Source organism: Phoenix dactylifera, chromosome 18, assembly GCF_051530095.1.
Source record: "Phoenix dactylifera cultivar Ajwa chromosome 18, Ajwa_hap1_PhDact_Kaust_v1.1, whole genome shotgun sequence".
Lineage (NCBI taxonomy): Eukaryota > Viridiplantae > Streptophyta > Magnoliopsida > Arecales > Arecaceae > Phoenix > Phoenix dactylifera.
The window spans coordinates 6,792,750-6,816,589 of NC_143207.1; positions in this window are offsets into that span (position 1 = coordinate 6,792,750).

The window sequence follows — 23,840 nt, forward strand, 5'->3', positions numbered from 1 at the left end:
ATGCTGTGAATGTCACGAGCATATATCAATCAGATCCAGGCAAAAAGCACTGGATAGCTGTGAAGAACAGTCTTAAGTACTTGAGAAGAACTAAGGACATGTTCTTGGTCTTTGGGAGAAGATCAGAGTTGAAGGTAGAAGGATGCACACATATTGATGATAGAAAGTCTACATCAGAATATGTGCAATGGTGGTTCAGTAAATTGGAAGAGTTCCAATAACCGATCATTATAGATTCTACCTTAGAAGCTGAATGTTACGCCGTCTCTAAGGGTGCAGTGGAAATCTTTTGGTTTAAAAGGTTTATTGCAGAGTTAGGTGTAATGTCATCAGATGTCATAAACACTCTACTGCGATAACAAAGGCACCATAGCACTAGCTAAGGAGCCAAAGGTCTCACCAAAAAATCGAAGCACATAGAGCGGCAGTTTAACCTAATAAGCGACTACCTCAAAAGAAAATAAGTAGAGGATCAGAGAGTAGACTCCACAGAAAATGTGGCGGACCCATTCACTAAGCAGCTAAGTCGGCAGAAAAACTAAAGTACATCTTGAGAAGATGGGGCTTAGGTTTATGGCTGATTGGCTTTAGTGCAAGTAGGAGATTGTTAGAAGTATGCCCTAGAAGCCAATCTGGCAGACACATTGTTAATTCTAGGGACATAATTTTGTACTTGACTATTTATTATTGAATAAATAAAAGGCATCTTTTCATTCATATTGTTTATGTGTCTATGAATCGTCCAAGAAATTAATAAGATGATGATGCATATTCTCAAGAGTTGAGAATTTGAGCCATGTATCATTGGTGATTAATTTCTAAATGCTCCTGATCAATGGATCATCACGAGGACGGTGATCGATCCGATCAGTGCACAGATCACTTTCCTTCTGGATGGACGAGACTTGAGTCCACAGTGTAGGGACACTGAAGTGATAGTGCAGGTGCTTGTTAGAGAACAAGGGTACTGAGCGTGACCAAGACAAGAAGTCACTTGGATGTCTATCCACTCGTCAGTGACTTGCTTGATGTTGCAGTAGTGTGACTGGTCCTTTGACCTGCGGTGCTTCGGCTACTCACAGTGAGGTTATTGTAGTTTGACTGCACACATACATGGTCTCTAGCCATATGGGTCCATGCAGTGTAGATTGGCTGCAGTAGGTTCACTGTAGGAGTAGGGTATGTACCTATAAGGAATCTATCGACCTTGATAGATAAGGAGTGATCCTATGTGATTTGTTAGACTGAGTTCTAAGACCTTGGCCAGGGTAGTAATATAAAGTGGAGAAAGAGTTTTTCCACTATCGAACTCGAGTCAAATAAATCTTCACATATGACAGACGATGGGGTTTGACGAGCTGTCCATGACCTCCGTCCTGTAGGGATCCACGATAGTAGGACTGTATCACACGATAACTGTACCTAGAGGTTCATCATTCTATTCTACTGGGTAGCTACTACATGCTGCTAGGTGTCACTGGTGGATGGTGGGACTCACAGGGATTATCTCGATGATCGATAAACCCTAATGAGTAGAGTTGGAATCGTTCCAATCCATTGAAAGGAGTTTTCAATGATATTGTGATAGAGATCATAATATATCTCACTACCAGTCAGAGTAGAACCTATGGGGTCACACACATTAGAAGTATTGACCGATCCGATGGTTGAATCGTGATTAGGAATCACAAGTAATCAATTAGATTGATATTCAGTTGAAGAAGGAACAAAGAGAATTAATTAATTGGACTTAAACGCAAATCCTACTTCGAGTAGGATTCCTAGAGTCCTAATTGGATTAGGACTGGGAATCCTAGTTGGAGTAGGACTGGGATTCCTACTTGGAATAGGATTCCTACAATCCTAATTAGATTAGGAGTTTTGAATTAAAATTGGATTCCTACTTGGAGTAGGATTCCTAGAGTCCTAATTGGATTAGGACTTCGGATTCAAATTAGAGTCCTAATTGGATTAGGACTAAAATTAAATAAGTCCTAATTTGATTAGGGTTTCTTAAGTCCTAATTAATTATTAATCTAATGAATCAACATGACTCCTAATTGGGTTAGGATTGAAGAGTTCAATTGAGTCATGGTTCACTCAAGTTCTAATTGGATTAGGACTAGTATAGATTGAACCCAATTGATTCATGATTTGGTTAAACCCTAATTGGATTGGGACTAAACCAAATTAGGGCCACCCAATCCTCATTAGATGAGGATTAGGGCAACACAAAAGGGAGGGGCTCACGCCCCTCCCCTTTCTCCTCCTTGGTGCGGCAACACAAGAGGGGCCGGCGCCCCTCTTGGAAAGCAATCAAGGGCTCCTAACTTGTAGGAGCCCTTCATGCTTTAAAAAGGGGTGAGGGCGGCAGCTAGGGCTCCCAAGAGTTTTTCCTCTTCCCTTGGAGCCGTGGCCACCCTCTCCCTCCCTTGGTTCAGCCGCCAGCAAGAAGAAGGGAAAAAGAAGCCATGGCGCCCTCCTCTTCCTCCTTTCCTCCTTCCAACGCAGGGAAAAGAAAGTAGGCTGCAGGGGCTTTGCTTCTTCCTCTTCTTCATCCTTCTTCTTCCTCCTCTCAAGTATATTCAAGAGTTGAAAGAAAGAGAGAAGATCAGCCATCAAAAGTTATCTCTGCAAGGGAGCTAGCACCCCGGTGAGATAGAGAGCTTGGATCGGATTCTGCTTCGTGTGGATACCCGTAGAGGCCGGACACTTGAACGGCTTCAAGCGAACCCTCTTCCAGAAATCCTACGATCATCAGATAGTGGTGAAGTTCTACCCACTCAAAGGTAAGTAGTAGATCTGAAATTAATCATGTCTTTTAATTTTAATCTCCCCTTTAGATTTTATAAAACTGAGTTAGAGAACTCTAGAAAATTTTTGAAATCTACATTCCCTAGAATGTTCATGAGATGAACGCCCCCGCACGTGTCTTTCCGCTGCGATCGTCGCAACGCGTGTGGGGGTAATCCAATAATGTTTGCAAGATAAACATCCTAGCAGGTGTTGCAAACCTTAGCTCCTGATTCGAACTGGATTCGAATCTGATTCGAATTGGATTCGAATTTGATTCTTAATTGATCTAATTTGATTAGATCATATTCTAATATGGGTTAGCTAAGAGTTGGCACCTAATTGGCTTGATTTGAGTCTAATTGGATTAGATTTGATAAAATATTTAATTTTGACCGTTGGATCAACATTTGGATGAAGAGAAGGATCAAATGGATGGCGCCATGGATTAGAGCCATTGGATCTTCATCATGGGATGATGGGAGATCATGATCTCGTGATGGACTTGTGATATTGACTTAGTCAACATCAGATGGCGTGAGAAAGAAGGGAATACGGTGAATGTAGAATGGCGCCTCATGAAGAAGCACCACTTGGATTGGATAAAGATGACACGTCATCTTATCCTAACTACTTTTCCTTCAACCGCATCATTCTCTCTCTCCTTCTTTCCTATGGCGCCACCAATAAGGGCCTTTGGATCATCATCTCGCCTTGATCAATGGTTGAGAATGCTCCCTATTTTTCATGCGTGAGAAGAAATGAAGAGAGGCATGAGTACGGTGGATTTCATGAAGAGATGCTTAGGGAATGGATAAGGATGAAGCGCCATATCATAAGCACTTCATCTTATCCTAACTACTTCTGATATGCCCTCTCATCAAATGACACACCCCTTGATCTCACGCCCCTCTTCATGCATGAATGGATGGCTACAATGCATCCGTACGCCATCTATAAATAGGGAATGCTCCCGGTGTTTTTCAATCATCGAAAATCAATCCAACTCTCTCTCTCTCATATCCCTTCTTTCTTACATTAGTTTCTTTCTTTCTAACATTGCTTCTAGTGTGTCCTAAGCCAAGACAAGGTGGTCTTCCTTAGGACAAAAGGATTAGAAGTGATTTTAGAAGGCTAAAGAAAAATAGAAAGGAAGGAAAGCAAGCCATTAGAGTTCTTTAGAAGAATTCTGCATTAAGGATCAAAAATTTTTGGAGCTAAAGTCTTGATCAAGTTTTCGTGTGGATCACCATTGGAGGGCGGACACTTGGACGCCTCGTGGAGATTGTACACTTTGGATTAGCATTTGAGGTATTCTACTAATTCTGCATTTATTTTATATTATTTGATTGTAATCATTAAGGTGATCTAGGCTTAAAAGGGTTTCATGCATAGAGACTTTATTAAGAAAATTTTTAAAATTCCTAGCTTCCGCTGCCCATTATGACATGCTAGAACCCTACAGTAGAAAGCCCAATCTTAAATATTTTAAAATATGGGGCTGCCAAAGCATATGTCAAAAGAAATTTTGGATATAAGCTAAGTGCTAGATCAGATAAATGTACATTTATAGGTTATTCCAAAGAAAGTATTGGATATCTCTTCTATCACCCTACTGAACAAAAGGTATTTGTTAGTAGGCATGCCACTTTCTTAGAAAAAGAGTTTATCTTGGAAAAGGGCAGTGAAAGAAGAATTGAACTTAGTGAAGTTCAAGACCTACAAATAGAAATACAAGAAATTTTTCAACCAGATGTACCCATTGATGAAGTACAACCACAACACATATCTCCTCTCCAAAGGTCAGATAGAGTGCGAAATGCACCTAAGAGGTATGGGTTTATCATTGAGAATGATGAAGCCCACATCGTCGAAAATGATGATCCTCTGACCTATTCGGAAGCTATCATGAGTAATGACTCTAACAAATGGTTAGAAGCTATGAAATCCGAAATAGACTCTATGTATACCAACCAAGTATGGACTTTGGTTGATGCACCAGAAGGTGTAAACCCTATAGGTTGCAAATGGGTTTATAAGAAGAAGATTGGAGCAGATGGCCAAGTAGAAACCTACAAAACTAGATTGGTGGCAAAAGGTTTCAGGCAAAAGCAAGGAATTGACTATGATGAAATTTTTTCACCAGTTGCCATGCTTAAATCTATTCGGATTTTGCTTGCAATAGCTGCATACTATGATTATGAAATTTGGCAGATGGATGTCAAAACCGCCTTCCTTAATGGTTATCCTGAGGAAGAGGTTTACATGACACAGTCAGAAGGATTTGTCTCAAGTGGGAGAGCAAATCAAGTATGCAAGCTTAAGAGATCCATTTATGGATTAAAGCAAGCATCGAGGAGTTGGAACATCCGTTTTGATACAACAGTCAAAGAGTTTGGTTTTATCAAAAATGTGGATGAACCATGTGTGTACAAGAAGACTAGTGGGAGTGCCGTTGTCTTCTTAATATTGTATATAGATGACATACTAATCATTGGAAATGATATTCCAATGTTACAATCGGTCAAGACTTGGCTATCAAAAAGCTTTTCCATGAAAGACTTGGGAGAAGCATCCTATATACTTGGTATAAAGATCTATGGGGATAGATCTAAAAGGATGCTAGGCTTGTCCCAGTCTAAGTATATAGATCGTGTGCTGAAAAGATTCAGCATGGAAGGAAGTAAAAGAGGTTACTTACCTATGAGTCATGGCATACGTCTCTCTAAGAAGATGTCTCCTAAGACATCTGAAGAGAGGAATAGAATGAATTCTATTCCCTATGCTTCGGCAGTAGGATCAATTATGTATGCTATGCTATGTACTAGGCCTGATGTTGCTTATGCCTTAGGCATAACAAGCAGATTCCAGGCTGATCTAGGAGAAAATCATTGGATAGCTGTAAAAAATATTCTTAAGTACTTAAGAAGGACTAAAGATATTTTTCTAGTTTATGGAGGATCTGAGTTGAAACTAGAAGAATTTTCTGATTCTAATTTTCAATCAGATTCAGATGATAGCAAGTCCACTTCAGGGTATGTCTTTACCCTAAATGGTGGTGCAGTGAGCTGGAAGAGTTTCAAGCAGCAAACTGTAGCTGACTCAACTACTGAGGTAGAATACATCGCTGTAAGTGAAGCTGCTAAGGAAGCTGTCTGGATGAAGAAGTTCATCGCTGAGTTGGGAGTAGTTCCTGAGATTGCTGGACCAGTTTCAGTTTATTGTGACAACACTGGAGCTGTTGCTCAAGCAAAGGAACCAAGATCTCATCACAAATCCAAGCACATTCTAAGATGCTTCCACCTCGTTCGAGAGATCGTCGAGAGACAAGACATAGTCATTGAACGAGTAGACACAAAGAACAACTTAGCAGACCCGTTCACTAAAACTCTACCACAACAGCAGTTCGATCGCCACCTCGATTGTATGGGGATAAAATATAAGAGCGATTGGCTTTAGTGCAAGTGGGAGATTGAAAGAGTAGATGCCCTACAAACCAATCGCAATATGTATTGCGAAAGGTTTTTTCTTTTGATTTGTCCAAATCATGTACATGACATTTAAATATGAATAAAGGCGTTATGTTTTATCATATACTGTTGATTATATTTATGATAAACTCCTTAGATTAGGGCAATGGTTTTAAGACTATGATGAGATCATACTAGTGAGACTTAAAATCCTAAAATACTAATCTTAAATATTTCCAGTCATTGGTACATTGAGTCGGGGATCAATGATTACCGGAAAGACTGGCATGTCTTATGTATGCTCGATGCAGAGGATGATTGATCTCACAATCATTTGTGTGGAGACACTAATACAAAGATGTGGGTGCTCATTAGAGGAATGAGTTCACTGAATTGACCTACAAAGAGAAATCTTATGAAGTCTTACTTACATGTCAAAAGATGATTCTCTTAGTGGGAGTTGTGCAACTGATCCTATTGACACGAACGAAGGGATTACAAAGCGAATCCCAACAACGTGCGGCTCGGTCTATCGAAGATAACCGATCAGCCTTCCTGGCATGGTACCTAGTCTCTATGACTTAGGTCACGCCTAACAACAATAATGCAGCGAAACACAACACTAGAAAATACCACGAAGGAGAAGAAGAAATGTAGGGGAAGAGAACTTTATTGAATAACCACTCAACTGATTACAATAAGCTCTCTTGGCCTCTCCAGCTCTACCGGATACCAATCCCTCCCCTTTGAGGGTCCTCTTATAGAGGAGCAACCTCCAGTTACAAGTCCCTCACGAACTCAACTTCCCATGCACAAGATAAGGATGAATTCTAGATAAGATAGGAAAACCCCCATTCCCGCAGGATTCTGCGCAATCAGATAAAATCGCCAAGTTCATGCCTCAAACGAACTCTGATTACCATGAAACTAGATTCGTTGGATTCAGGACGAAAAATGCTTCCAGATGGCACCTTTTCCACTTTGAACGGACTTCTGTAGAGTTACCGAAATGCCCCTCAAAGTGAAAACGTGTGGAAACAGCGTTACAGCCACGTCCTCTAACCATACACGTTTTCAGTTATAAAAACGTGTTAAAACGTGTTTCTTGCCTTCTGGAGACTTATGCCACGTTCCTCCATCAGTGGCACACATTTCCATGCATCCCAATTTCTCGGATTCAGTCCATGCTTCGAGATAAGCCCACAACGCTGAATCAGTCTCGTTGCAGCAGCTTTTCTCCTAATGATGAACCAACATGTATTCTCAACAATACACGCCTTGGAGCACGTCCCACGGCCCCATGCTCTTGGGTATTCCACCTACATCTTGCACACGTTTCCCTAGGTGATCCTAGGGCCCAGATTTGGTCTCCAAGTTGCCCAAATCTCTAGAGAGCACCGTCAGACCTCGAACCCGTCCAGCGACCTGATCTGGTTTATACCTTGATCTGCGTCCGGTCCAGCCCCGATTCGAGGAGCCGTGACACTATGATCTGAGATCACCATGGTATCTTGTGCACATGAACCCATATTTTGGTTTACACTCACTCATGACAATAAGTTATGTACGAGGTCTTCTGGATATGGTGAATTGTGTACGAAGATTATGAGTAGGTCAACAAGAAATTAATCACTTCTAGTAAGAGAAGATAGCATCCTATTTATTCTAATCATATGATAATTCAGGAAGCCTTTGATCAAAGCAGAATGAAAATTAGAAAGAGTTTCTAATGTTTCATTATTTGAATTATCATTAAAAGATTGAGAAAAATATGAATATGAAATTGAGTTTGACATATATTCATACTCATATACATATTTGGGATGCAGTTTGATTAAAGGATTGAATTGCATGGTAACTTGCCACTGAAGGGTATTTTTGGTATTTCCACCAAATTCCATATTTTTCGGGTAGACATACGTCAATCTTGTTTTATAGGTTTGATCAAATTAAAGAGTTTAATTCGATCATCAATTAGAAAGGATTCTAATTGTTAAGTTCGGGTTCGCGCAATTTGGACTTAAATCGATTAGAAGAGTTCCAATCAAGTTGGGTCAACTCGCACTCACACCTATTGCTGGCTAAGTATGGAACCCAGTGGGTCACACACAAGGAAACTTATCAAGGGTCTAATTGGATTAGATCATGTTTGCAAGATAAACATCCTAGCAGGTGTTGCAAACCTTAGCTCCTAATTCGAATTGGATTCGAATCTGATTCGAATTGGATTCAAATCTGATTCGAATTGGATTCGAATCTGATTCTTAGTTGATCTAATTTGATTAGATCATATTCTAATATGGGTTAGCCAAGAGTTGGCACCTAATTGGCTTGGTTTGAGTCTAATTAGATTAGATTTAATAAATCATTCAATCTAAACCGTTAGATCTTGATCTACCGTTGGATGAAGACATAATGGAAAGTTGGTTTAACCCAATTGGATTGGGTTAGAGGATGGCTACCATAATTAACCATTGGATCTTAATCCCGCCATTGGATGAAGACATAATGGGTCAAGTGAATGTCGCCTTGCATTGGAGCCCTTTGATCATCATCATGAAAGATCAAGAGGTAAGGCGTGATGGACATGTGATTAGCATGTGATGTTGACTTGGTCAAAATATGACGCCACATGAAAGGACATATTATTTGATACACCTCCTCTCTTGATCTGCACCTCCTCTTATTTGATATGGCCCTTTAGATGATGCCCTTTCATGAGAGGATGTGTGGATGGGATGCATCCCTTGGAGATGCATCCCTACACCTATTATAAATAGGTTAGCACTCCATGGGTTTCATCATTCCAATTCCACCCCACTCCTCTCTTCTTTCTTTCTTATATTAGTTTCTTTCTTTCTAGCATTGCTTCTAGTGTGTCCTAAGCCAAGACAAGGTGGTCTTCTTTAGGACAAAAGGATTAGAAGTAATTTTAGAAGGCTAAAGGAAAATAGAAAGAAAGGAAAGCAAGCCATTAGAGTTCTTTAGAAGAATTCTGCATTAAGGATCAAAAGTCTTTGGAGCTAAAGTCTTGATCAAGTTTTCGTGTGGATCACCATTGGAGGGCGGACACTTGGACGCCTCGTGGAGATTGTACACTTTGGATTAGCGTTTGAGGTATTCTACTAATTCTGCATGTATTTTATATCATTTGATTGTAATCATTAAGGTGATCTAGGCTTAAAAGGGTTTCATGCATAGAGACTTTATTAAGAAATTTTTAAAATTCCTAGTTTCCGCTGCGCATTATAACATGCTAAAACTCTTCAGACTCCAAGTTGACCCGAGTCGACTCGAGGAAGAAAAACAGAAAATGGGTTCTCTGGATTCCTGAGAGCGAGTCGATCCCTAAGTGCCCGAGTCATCTCCAGCTATTGGCGAGTCGACTCCAGTTTGTTCCGAGTCGACTCCAGGACAAGGCAGACACTTTAATTCAAATTTGGAACAGTGGCCGATTCGTCTCCAGTAAAGCGCGAGTCGACTCCAGTAACAGCCGAGTCGACTCCAGATCGCGCAAGTCGACTCCGATCCCAACGGATACATTGTCAGAATGTACAGACGGATTAGAACGGCTCTAATCTCCTCTCTAACGGCTATTTTTCTAAGAAAATCACTTAAATAGCCAGAGTGAACAGTGGTAGACAACAAGAGAGATATTCCATTTGAGCATTAAAAGTTTTCAACCACCGAAAGCATCTCAAGAGCGAATCCAAGCAAAAGACGGGAGTGTGCATTCAACTCAAACCAAAAAGGCTTCCTTCACATTCAAAGCTCTATCGACTGTTCCCCATCCTCCGACTAATTCAAGAGGAGACTCAGAAATCGAGAAGCCCCACTTCCTCATCTCAAATCTGTTTGAGAGCTTCTAACTCAATCTTGTTTATATTGTTTCATATTTGCTTTTAGAAGCTCTACTTATGAACTTTAAACTCTTGCTTTCTGTACTTGATTCAATTAGGGAATTGAATCAAGGGTTGTAAGGTTTGTTGGTAAGCTAAAGATAAAACCAACAGTGTAAAGTTGTGGTTGGTGAATCGGAAAAAATCAACTGGGTTTGATTGTCACTCTAGAAAAATAATCGTTTGGTTCTAGTCGGTGAGCCTGTCAAAATCAACCGAGTTTGTTGGGATCTCGTGAAAACAACAAGTTTGGTTGTGAGCTTGCAAAACAACCGGCTGTAATCCTAGGGATTATAGTGAACTCCCAAGTGCAGCTTAGGGAGTGGACGTAGGAGCAAGTGTTGGCTCCGAACCACTATAAACCTCTCTGTATTTGTATTGGTCTTTGTCTCTTTCTCTCTCTTCACTCATTGCATCTAGTGATCTAACTAATCCACATGCAATAGATTTAGTTAATCACCACCTAATTTTTAATTGGTCAATATTTAATCAAAACCCAATTCACCCTCCCTCTTAGGTTGTCTCCTTAGGCAATAAGTGGTATCAGAGCAGGTGCTCTCATATCGATTGGTGTTCCAATCTTTAAAAAGAGTAAAAGATTAAGATGACAACCCTTTTTAGATCTTCCCTTAGTGAGGGGCAATCCACCAATTGGCCTCTATTGTTCAATGGAGCTAACTATACCTATTGGTAGGCTAGAATGAGGATATTTATTCAAGCCCAAGATTATGATGTTTGAAGCATCATAGTTAATGGATCATATATTCCTTCTATCTATGTTGATAACATTGCTATACCCAAGCTTGAAAAAGATTGGGATGATAACGATAGAAGGAAGGCACAACTAAATGCCAAAGCAATGAATGTTCTTTATTGTGCCTTGGACCCTAATGAATTCAATAGGATCTCCACCTATAATTCTGCCAAAGAAATATAGGATAGGCTTGAGGTTACCCACGAGGGTACAAATCAAGTCAAAGAGTCTAAAATTAACATGCTAGTTCATAAGTATGAACTATTTAAGATGGAGTCTAATGAAATTATTACTTGCATGTTCACCAGATTTACTGATATTATCAACGATCTAAAAAGCCTTGGTAAAAGTTATTCTAATAGTGACCTTGTCAGGAAGATTTTTCGCTCTTTACCGAGGTCATAGAAAGCCAAGGTCACGGCAATCCAAGAAGCAAAAGACTTGAACACGTTGCCACTCAAGGAGCTTTTTGGATCTCTAATGACGCATGAGCTCGCGATGAAACAACATAACGAAGAAGAATCCTTCCATAAGAAAAAGGTAATTGCCCTCAAGTCTACTTCTTCTAACAAAGATCTTTCTTGCAGTAGCAGTAGTAAAGAAGAAGACAATGAGGAAGATGAAGAAGAGGCTCTCCTTGTGCGAAAATTCAGAAGATTCATCAATAGGAAGAAGCTCTTCCACAAGAAGAGATTTCCTTCGAGTTCCTTCCATAAGGATAAAGGTAAGGAGAAGGAAAATGAGGGAATCGGGTGCTATGAGTGCAAGAAGCCGGGTCATTTCAGAGCCGACTGCCCCACATTAAAAAAGGAGGGCAGATTCAAGAAGAAGAAAGCCCTCCTCACTACTTGGACAGATTCCGACAACTCATCATCATAAGAAGAACAAGAAGAGAAGGCCAACATATGCCTTATGGCCAACGAGGATGAGGTAAATACTGAAAACCATTTAGATTTTACATTTTAAGAATTGTATGATGATTTTAATGAGCTAATGGATGAATATAGGACAATATCCTTTAAAAATAAAGAATTGAAGCTAACCAATCAATCTTACATTCATAAAACTGATAAATTGATTAAGGATAAGGACACTATTATCAAAAAAAATTTAGAATTTAAAACAAGCAATCAATTACTAACTCAAAAAACTGAAACTTTAATTAAAGATAAACAAAAATTAACTAAGAAAAATTCTGAACTTAAAAACAGTAATCAGACTTTAAAAGATAATTCAATTAATAATGTTAAATCATTGAATGAAGAAAACTCGAAATTAACTAAAGAAGTTGAAAAATACAAGCCTATAGTTGAAAAATTTACCTATAGTTCAGAAAAACTACAAATGATACTAAATAATCAAAGAGCTATGTTTAACAAAGTCGGCTTAGGGTACAAACCAAAGAATAAACAAAAATTACTCAAAAACTTCTTTGTGAAAGCCGAAGAAAGCAAACCCAAAAATATAACTTGCTTTTGCTGTAGTCGAGTAGGACATAAAGCTAATGTATGTAACTATAGGAAAAACAGAAACTAAAATGAAATTAACAAGAGTTTGGGTTCCAAAAGGAACCACATTAACTAATCATGAAGGACCCAAGAGAACTTGGGTACCTAAGATTGCTTGATTTCTTTGTGAATAAGAGTGTCTTGCGGCCAAGCTCAATAAATACTATTGGTACTTGGATAGTGGCTGCTCAAGACACATGACGGGTGACAAGGAGCAATTCTTCATCTTAGAATCTAAAAAATGAGGTGTAGTGACTTTTGGAGACAATAACCAAGGTCACATCATTGGTATCGGTAAAATACAAATCACACCTTCAACCATTGTTGATAATGGTCGGTTTGTAGATGGTCTCAAGCATAATTTAGTTAGCGTTAGTCAATTATGTGATAGAGATTTTGATGTTTTGTTTAAGTCATCTTTATGCATCATAACCAATTCAATTGACAATAGCTTAGTTTTCAAAGGACTAAGATGTGGCAATGTGTATGTAGTAGATCTTGATGATCTTACTAAAAACAACCACTGCTTAGTAGCTAATGATACTAAGCTCAATGAGGAAAGTTGGTTATGGCATCATAAATTAGGTCATGCAAGCATGGATACACTATCTAAATTAATTAAAAGAGATCCAGTGATTGGTTTGCCAAAGCTGAAATTTGAGAAAAATAAAATTTGTAGAGCATATTAATTTGGCAAACAATCTAAAAGTTTTTTTAAGTCTATAAACTGTGTTTCTACTACTAGACCTCTTGAGCTACTTCATATGGACCTCTTTGGACCAACTAGGACCACAAGCCTTGGTGGAAAGAAGTATAGTCTAGTGATAGTAGATGATTTTTCTAGATACACATGAGTCATATTTTTAGCTCATAAAGATGAAGCATTTTCAGTGTTTAAGAAATTCCATAAGGAAGTAACTAATGTAAAAAATAATTCAGTTATATCTATTAGGAGTGATCATGGAATAGAATTTGAAAATCATCTCTTTGAAAAATTTTGTAGTAAAAAGGGCATAACTCATAATTTTTCTGCATCTAGGACTCCACAATAAAATGGAGTGGTAGAAAGAAAGAATAGAACCCTAGAAGAAATGGCTAGGACCATGTTGTATGAAAGTGATCTTCCAAAGTATTTTTGGACTGAAGCTATTAACACATCATATTATATTCTAAATAGAGTTTTGTTGAGACCAATTATAAAGAAAACACCTTATGAACTTTGGAGAGATAGAAAATCCAAAGTAAATTACTTTCATGTTTTTGGTTGTAGGTGTTTCATTCATAATAATGGTAAAGATAACTTAAGAAAATCTGATTATAAATTTGATGAAGGTATCTTTTTGGGATACTCTACATCAAGTAGGGCATATAGAGTCTTCAACAAAAGAACTCTTGTTGTTGAAGAATCTATTCATGTTATTTTTGATGAGACTAATGATGCTTCCTCTAGCAAGGAAGTAGCTTTCGATGATGATGCAGGGATACTTGAAGAAAAGATGGATGACATGACCTTACAAGAGGATGAACCGAAGCAAATTGAAGAGACTTCAACAAGCCAAGAGGTAATTGCTGATCATGGGCTTACAAAGGCTTGGAGGTATGCTTACGGTCATCCTAAAGAGTTAATCTTAGATGATCCATCTCAACCTGTTAGAACTAGAGCTTCTCTTAGGAACTTAAATAATCATCTAGCATTTGTATCACATTTAGAACCTAAAAACATTAAAGAAGATGAAAATGATGTAAATTGGATAAATGCTATACAAGAGGAACTTAACCAATTTACAAGAAACAATGTATGAAACTGAGTTGAAAAACCCTCTGAATACTCAATATTGGAACTAAATGGGTGTACAAAAATAAGCTTGATAAAAATGGAGTTGTGATTAGGAACAAGGCTAGACTAGTAACAAAAGGCTACAATTAAGAAGAAGGTATAGATTTTGATGAGACCTTTGCTCCTCTGGCTAGACTCGAGGTAATTAGATTGTTACTAGCATTTGCATATTTTAAAGATTTCAAATTATTTCAAATGGATGTAAAGAGTGCTTTCTTAAATGGGTATATTAATGAGGAGGTTTATGTAGAACAACCTCCTGATTTTGAAAATCATCAATACCCTAACCATGTTTATAAATTAAATAAAGCATTTTATAGTCTAAAACAAGCTCCTAGAGCATGGTATGAAAGACTTAGCAAATCTCTATTAGATCATGAATTTTCTAAAGAGAATATTGATACAACATTATTTTTGAAAAAGAAAAGCAAAGATATGCTAATAGTGCATATTTATGTAGATGATATTATTTTCGGTGCTACTAACAATCGTCTTTGCGAAGAGTTTGCTGAATTAATGCAGAGTAAATTTGAGATGAGCATGATGGGAGAGCTGAACTACTTTCTCGGACTTCAAATCAAACAATCTAAGGAAGGAATTTTCATCAATCAAGCTAAGTACGTCAAAGAGATGCTAAAGAAATTTGATATGCATGGAAACAAGTCAATTGGCACCCCCATGAGCTCATCATGCAAACTAGACAAAGATGAATCAGGTAAGTCAGTAGATCAAAAGCTGTATAGATGTATCATTGGTTCATTATTATATCTTACAGCAAGTAGATCTGATATCATATTTAGTGTATGCATGTGTGCTAGATATCAATCTAATCTTAAGGAATCACACCTAATTGCAGTTAAAAGAATTTTTAAGTATCTAATAGAAACAAAAGATATGGGGTTATAGTACTCTAAAGAATCAAGCATAGACTGATAAGTGCTAAATAATACATAAATTAACCTCTTTCTCCTAGCACTTATTATTATTTTAACACACATATTTCGTAAATTTAACCATAAAATATGTGTTACCATCATCATTGCATTTTAATAAATTATTAGAAGTAATTCAAGTTTGATTGATTTTATTGGTTATGTCTAATCTATGCAAGTCGAATCTAATATATGCAGGTCGAGTCAAACTTATTTCGGATGATCCCTGTGTTAGGAACCCGCCCATGTCGCAGAAATTTTTTAAAAAAAATTCAGATGCAGCGGAAGAGGCATAAGCGGGATCAATCGTTCATCCTATGAACGTTGTTCAATAACCGTTCGTAGATAGATTAGAATTAAAAACTTTTAAAATATTAGGAAGATCAGATCTTCACTTTGTGCGAGTAGATGATCACCGCAAACTGATGATCGTGGTTTAGGATGAAGGTTCGCTTGAAGCCGCACACGTGTCCGGCCTCTACGGGTATCCACACGAAGCAGAAATCGGTCCAAGCTTTTTATCTCCCTGGGGTGCTAGCTCCCTTGCAGAGACAACTTTGATGGCTGATCACCTCCCTTTCAATCAACCCTTGAATGCTAGAGGGAGGAGGAAGAAGATGAAGGGATCAAGGGAGAAGATCCAAAAGGCTAGATGCAGCCTTTGCTTTCCCTTGCGTTGGATCCCAAACGGAGGAGGAAGAAGGAGGCCGCCAAGAGGTTTTTCTTGCTTCCTTGCTTGCGGCTGAAGACCAAGGAGAAAGAGGAGGAGGCCACGGCTGAAAACAAGAGGGCTTCCATACCCTAGGGTGCTGCCCCTCACCTCCTTATAAAGGCATCTAGGGCTCCTACAATTTAGGAGCCCTTGATCTTTTACCAAGAGGGGAGCCGGCCCCTCTTGTGTTGCCACACCAAGGAAGAAAAGGAGGAGGGGCGTGAGCCCCTCCTTCTTGTGTTAGTATGCCCCTATTTGGTTTAGTCCTAATCCAATTAGGGTTTAACCAAATCATGAATCAATCGGGTTCAATCTATGCTAGTCCTAATCCAATTAAAACTTGAATGAACCATGACTCAATTGAACTCTTCAATCCTAACCCAATTATGAGTCATGTTGATTCATGAGATTAATAATTAATTAGGACTTAAGTTACCCTAATCCAATTAGGACTTATTTAATTTTAGTCCTAATCTAATTAGGACTCTAATTTGAATCCGAAGTCCTAATCCGATTAGGACTCTGGGAATCCTACTCCAAGTAGGAATCCAAATTTAATTCAAAACTCCTAATCTAATTAGGATTGTAGGAATCCTACTTCTAGTAGGAATCCCAGTCCTACTCCAAATAGGATTTCTAGTCCTAATCCAATTAGGACTCTAGGAATCCTACTCGAAGTAGGATTTGTGTTTAAGTCCAATTAATTAATTCCATTGTTCCTTCATCAACTGATTATCAATCAAATTGATTACTTGTGACTTCTAATCACGATTCAACCATCGGATCGGTCAATGCCACTAGTGTGTGTGACCCTATAGGTTCTATTCTGACTAGTAGTGAGATATATTGTGATCTCTATCACAATATCATTGAAAACTCCTTTCAATGGGTCGGAACGATTCCAACTCTACTCATTAGGGTTTATCGATCATCGAGATAACCTCTGTGAGTCCCACCATCCACCAGTGACACCTAGCAGCATGTAGTGGCTATCCAGTAGAATAGAATGGTGAACCTCTAGGTGCAGTTATCGTGTGATACAATCCTTCTATCGTGGATCCCTATAGGATGGAGGTTATGGACAACTCGTCAAACCCCATCGTCTGTCATATGTCAAGATTTATTTGACTTAAGTTCGAGAGTGAAAAACTCTTTCTCCACTATGCATACTGCCCCGGCCGAGGTCTACGAACTCAGTCTTGTAAATCACATAGGATCTCTCCTTATCTACCAAGGTCGATAGATTCCATATAGGTGCATACCCTGCTCCTACAGTGAACCTATTGCAGCCAATCTACACTGCATGGACCCGTATGTCTAGAGACCATGTATACGTGCAGTCAAACTACAATAACCTCACTGTGAGTAGCCGAAGCACTGCAGGTCAAAGGACCAGTCACACTACTGCAACATCAAGTAAGTCACTGATAAGTGGATAGACATCCAAGTGACTTCTTGTCTTGGTCACGCTGAGTACCCTTGTTCTTAACAAGCACCTACACTATTACTTCAGTGTCGCCACACTGTGGACTCGAGTCTCGTCCATCCATAAGGAAAGCAATGTGTGCACTGATCGGATCGATCACCGTCCTCGTGATGATCCATTGATCAGGAGCATTCAAAAAATCACCAATGATGCATGGCTCAAATTCTTAACTCTTAAGAATATGCATCATCATTTTATTAACTCTCGGACGATTCATAGACACATAAACAATATGAAGGAAAAAGATGCCTTTTATTTATTCCATAATAAATAGTCAAGTACAAAATTATGTCCTAGAATTAATAATGTGTCAGCTAGATTGGCTTCTAGGGCATACATCTAACACCCTGAACCCGAATGACACGCACCCCGGTGCAGCCCCACTCCTCTGTTTCTTTCACATCCAATCAAGTTCAAACTTTCGTTACGTTGTACTATCTAGTCATTATCACATCCGCGATTAGCTATTTAAAGTCTTCCTAAAATTCTATGTGCAAGCCATCCACGTATCAAGTCTTACACATTATCTCCCTATTCTTCCACCACATCTCAGCCACGTCATGATGCCTTCTGAGCATTCCCAATCTCGCCTGTTCCATGTCCAAAGAACAAGGCCATCCCAAAGACTTCCTAGCCGATCGTCATGTCTCAAGGTATCATCTCCAACTAAAATCCTTTCTCCCAAATAAATCCCAGCTCCTCTCAGCCGAGAACACCATCACACGTTTGATCCCAGCCACTCGTATTCAGCCTCATCCTCTTCTCCGAATCCAAGTCCAACAAATCTCACACGGTATATTCCCCGTTACCAACCGTATGCGTCTTCCTCGTTTCTGGATCTCCTCCCAGCAGCAAACAACATCATCCAGCTTCCTCCCACGAGCAGAATTCATCCGCGTACGAGTTCCCTAGCCGTAAACACAGCCAACGGAAACATCCCCGAGCTCCAAGGATGAGCATTCAAGCCGTTCATAGCTCTAAATCCTCTGTTCAACTTCCAGCCGCATCTCAATCGGATTAACTTCATCCCATCCTCTTCCAGCTTGATCCTATGGAATCTCCCAATGTCCAAAGCTCTCTTCCCAGCGAATCCAACCTTCCATCGTCCGAACAAAGCCACATCTTCTTCCGGATCGATCTCAAATTTGTAATCATCCTTATCCCTTCCGCGTTCAAAGCCCTAGCTCATCTCCTCTGTTTCGCAAATCTCTTTCCTTCCGGATGAGAATCACGGCATCCAAGCTTTTCCTCCCAACTTCTGGATAATCTCCCAGCCATCCAGCAACCGTATGCTCTCCTCCCAGCAAATCTTAGCATCCGCATCAAAGGATCAAGTCTTCCCTAGCCGTGAGCTTCATCCAAGATCATCCCCTGCTCCCAGCCAAAAGAAATCAAAAATTCAAACCCAGCCGGTGAGCATCTCTTCCTTATCCGAATCCCTTGCATCTCGTTCATTCCATCTTCCCCAACTTCCGGATGAGAACCACTTGTATCACAGCACGTATTCCATATTTCTTCTTCCGAATCCGAACCAGCTTATTCCAGCATCCACGGATGAGCTCATATTCCGTTGCCAGCCGAACAACTGCCCATCTTCTTCTTCTTCCGCTCACCCCATGCGTGCGATCTTCAGTGCGTCAACCCCTTGAATCAGTTCGGATTGATCCTCCTAGATTTCATATTTTGGTCAACCATCATCCCGTTGCAATGAACTTCCATCACCCACGGTATAAAGCCCAGGAGTCTATAGATTTCACGATCTTCACATCCACGGATCCCGCCCAACATTCAACCACGTCCGTAATCAAATCCCCTGCGTCCAGCTCTTATCCATGGATTCAATGCTTCAGCGTGATCCTTATCCAGCTGCCAACTGCAAGTGTCCAAAGAACAGAACCAAGCCAGCCCATGCATCTCCGAATCCTCTGCATTCTTATCTTTGATTCGAAAGAGGGGAGGAAAGAGAAGTGGGCAGGCTATAAAAGGGAGTTGATGCATGAAGGTTAAAGGCATTCCTCCTCTTCCCCACCGGGGTTGATCTCTTTGCTGGAGAAGCTTGGGTTCCCTAACCAAGTTCCTACAAAAATAAGAGGGAGAGATAGTAGTTTGGGTATTTTGGGAATGATTTTCCAAAGAAACAAATAATGAAGTTCAAGAGGGAGAGGAAGCCGACAGGAGAAAAGAAGGAGAACCCAGTCGTGACGAAGGCCTTCTACATCGCTGTTGCTGTCACCCACGACTCTATGGAAGGCTGATCTCCTCACTAGGGCTGGATGCAGCCCTAACAAATGGCCAAGGGTTTTATATTTTAATTTTCTATTCCTGAAGTTGTATAAACTTTATTTTGCTCCTAATGAATATTTTATTTCATCTCATATTTAATTTATGTGATTTTAAGTATGACGTTTATACAACTGCTCTTCATGATTATTGAAGTAAAAATAAGATAGTTCATGCTTAAGGAAGATGCGATGTGCTGCCACCTTCGATTAGGGTAGACATTGTTGCCCAAGGTCACAAGCCAAGAGGGGGGTGAATTGGTTTCTCTTAATTTTTACTATATTACTTATGTCAATTGATGAGTTAGTGGAATTTAACAAAGCACAATACAAACACACAAGAAGTATAGTGGTTCGGTGCTCTCCTAAGCACCTATGTCCACTCCCCAAGCGACCCCTTGGGAATTCACTATAATCCCGCGGATTACAGTTGGATTGTTTTCCGGGCTCACAATCCAAAAATCTTTACACTTTGGTTTTCCGGGTTCACCAAAAACCTATGTTGGTTTTACGGGCTCACCAACGAACCTATGTTGGTTTTCCGGGCTCACCAACGAACCTTTACAATTGGTTTTACGGGTTCACCAATCAATCTACACCGTTGGTTTTGCGGGCTTACCAACAAACCTTTACAAGGTGATTAATAAAAGAAGTAAGAAGATTTAAGCTCCTAGATGAGCAAATATAACAATATAATCTACAAAGAAGAGTTTAGAGAATAGTTATCGCTTGATGAGACTTCTCTCTTTTTTGTCAAGGATGCTTCACTCTTCAAGGGTGGATGGAGCTCTTAATGACTCTTGGAATCTGCTCAACCACTTTCTTTTTACTCTTGAATGAAGCACTTGGATGAAGAAGATTAGGGCACTTGTCTTTTTTGTGTACTCTTTGATATTTTGCAAAAGGATGTTTTCTCTGATGAATAGTGCCACTTTAAATAGTTTCCTTCATCCATTGGACAAGCCCCAATGGTTAGAATTCAAAAACTAGCCGTTACTCACTGTTGGAAGGACAAAAAGTACTTCTGCAGAACTAGCCGTTATGCTTCTGCCCGTGCTTGGGTCGACTCAACTTTTACTGGGGTCGACCCAACTTTCACTTGGGTCGACTCAACCTTTCCTTGGGTCGACCCTCTCAGAACCACAGAACCTTGCAATTCAGCCTTCCTTCACTTGGGTCGACTCAACATCTTTTTGGGTCGACTCAAGGTTCAGTTGGGTCGACTCAACTTCCACTTGGGTCGACCCTCTCAGGGTTTTCAGAGAACCTATTTTGAATGTCATTGCCTTTGGGTCGACCCTCTCAGTGTTTGGGTCGACTCAAGGTTGGGTCGACTCAACTTCCTGTTGGGTCGACCCTTTCAGTGTTTCCAGAGAACTGCTTTCTTGAGGCTTGAGAAGCTTGAGGTTTGGGTCGACTCATGCTTTCCTTGGGTCGACCCAACTACTGTTCATCCGTGCCATTTTTGCAGAAGTGTGCCAGATGCTTTCTTGATGTGCCGAGGTAGACCCAATCAACCTTAGGGTCGACTCAATCCACATTTTGCTGCAACTCAAGGTTAGATTCATCCATATAAACAATGAAATGCATCTTTATCTTATTATACGAATATACTGAGAGTAACAGACTCATAAATGAAGTATCGAATTAACTTGTAACATACTCTTCATTATTGTATTAATCATCAAAATACCACTATCATCCTCAGACATTTCGTGCTAACTAAAGATGGATTATGCCTAAATTACTTTTGTAAAATTTTATTCGAATGGTTATTAGGCTTGTAGCCAATTTGCATATCAATCCAAGAATAAATTAAAATACAAATAACCCTTGTTCCGATGTTAGTGGTGAATTTCTTGCCCTAAGTTCTCCCAAACTGATATCATTTTAATTGCATTTTTTTATTATTAGATTCCTTAGTTTATTTTTTTCACAAATTTTTTCTTTTAAATATTTTTATTTTTAAGAAAACAACTGTACCCCAATCTCTGTGGATCGATACCCGTAATCACTATCCTACCAGATACGTGCTATTGCGTGGTCGTTAAAGTTGACTATCAATTTTTGGTGCCGTTGCCGGGGATTGTTAGTATAGTTGTTTTTCTTTTCATAAAAAAAACTTTCAAAAAATATATATATCTAAAATAAAATAAAAATATTTTCTATTTTTTGTTACTTTCCTTATCTCCTTCTTCTCTCTTACTAATTTTTGATTTTGGTATTATTTAATCAGAAATCAAAGAGAAAATTTGGGACGATCAAAAAGAAAACTGCTGGAAAAGGAATGCTGTAGAGGTTTGCCTAAAAAAATAAAAAAATTGCTGGAGAAAGTTCCTTTGGTAACATCTGAACCTTGCTTATTTAAATTGATTTCCAATTAGCTTGAAATTTTGTGGTGATTGTTTGATTGTAATTTCACCAAAAGTATGAATGTATGCTTGATACACATACACCAATTAATCCGCACATAGTAAGGGCAATCACTCCAACAAAATAAGAACTGGATTTCATCACTAGATTCTTGCTCAAATTAGGTAAATCAATTCTCACATAGTTATCACTTTAATTAAAATCAATTAGATGTTGGCGCCTAGGGACATTTGAGCTCAATAGGTCGAAGATTACTGAAAGTTGCACCAATTTCGCTCTGTGGCTCAGTTGATGTCTAGACAAGTTTTGTCCCTGTAAGGAAGATAGTTCATCTGTTCGAGGCAAGTGATTTTTAAGTGGGACTTTTGCGAATGCATCGTGACCCCCCCACTTACCTGGGAGCTTACTTGGTCAACTTAGTTCATTAGACCGTGTTGGAGGCTTAGGTGCCGTCTTGAAATCCGCACCTATAGAACCATAGGACCTGCTCCACCTGTCGAGATGGCTGAAGAACAACCCAAGCTGTTAAAGGAGTACTTCACTCCTTCCATTTATACCTCTCCATCTTGTATTCGATAACCTGATACCACTGTTGCTGTACAGTTTGAGATTAAGTCTAGTGTCATCCAAATGCTTCCCTCTTTTTATGGACTTAACAATGAAGACCTATACAAACATTTAGATGAGTTCCTTGAGATCTGCACCACTGTCAAAATTCAGAACTTTACTGATGATGCTCTAAAACTTAGGCTATTCCCTTTTTCTCTTAAGGATAGAGCTAAGCAGTGTCTCCATTTATTAGAAGCCAATTCCATTCTTTCATGGGCTCAAATGCAACATAAATTTCTAAAAAAAATATTTTTCTATAGGAAGAATGAACCAATTTAGGCGTGCGATCGCGAGCTTCTTCCAATCTGACGGAAAAGAATTTCATGAAACCTGGGAGAGATTTCGGGACCTAATCCAAAAATGCCCGCATCATCAAATACCCAAGTGGCAATTAGTGCAATGCTTTTATGACGGGTTATCTGGACGAAACTGTCAGATGGTTGATGCTTCGTGTGGGGGAACTTTCATGCTTAAGAGTGAGATGAGGCCTGGCAGATGTTTGAAAACCTTAATGAAAATTCTCTCCACCATGCCTCCTCTGCTCGTCAAGCACCCCCGAATTCTAAAAGAAAAGGAACCATATATGAAGTTAGCCAGTCCATAGGTCTATCTAACAAAGTAGATGCACTATCCTGTAAGTTGGACCAGCTCACGTCTAAAGAACAGCTTCCAAACATTCTCCAAGCACAAGTGTGTGCTCTCTGTTCTAGTCCGTCTCATACTGTTTTTGAGTGCCCTTCGGCAGCACAATTTTCTGAATTTGTGCAAGAACAAGTAAATGCTGCCCAAACGCAATTTCGACCCGGTAATGATCCATATTCTACTACATATAACCCGGAATGGCGGAATCCTCCAAACTTTTCTTGGAAGCAGCAAGCATCGAATACTGCCCAACCTTACTTCCACAATTTTCAAAACCCTCAGAATTTTCAAACCCCATAAAATATTCATCCCTACCATCCTTCGACTCAATTTCAACACACTCCTCCTCCACCCTATAGAAACACAGCCTTTGAGGAGAAAGTGTTGACCTCCCTTCAAGATTTGGAAACCATTACACAATTGGTGCACTCTCACACGCAATCTATCGCCAAGCTAGAATCCCAAATGGGGCAACAAGCTAATGCATTGAACAAGCAAGAGGAAGGAAAGCTTCCAAGCCAACCAGTGAGTAATCCTGAGAGACAA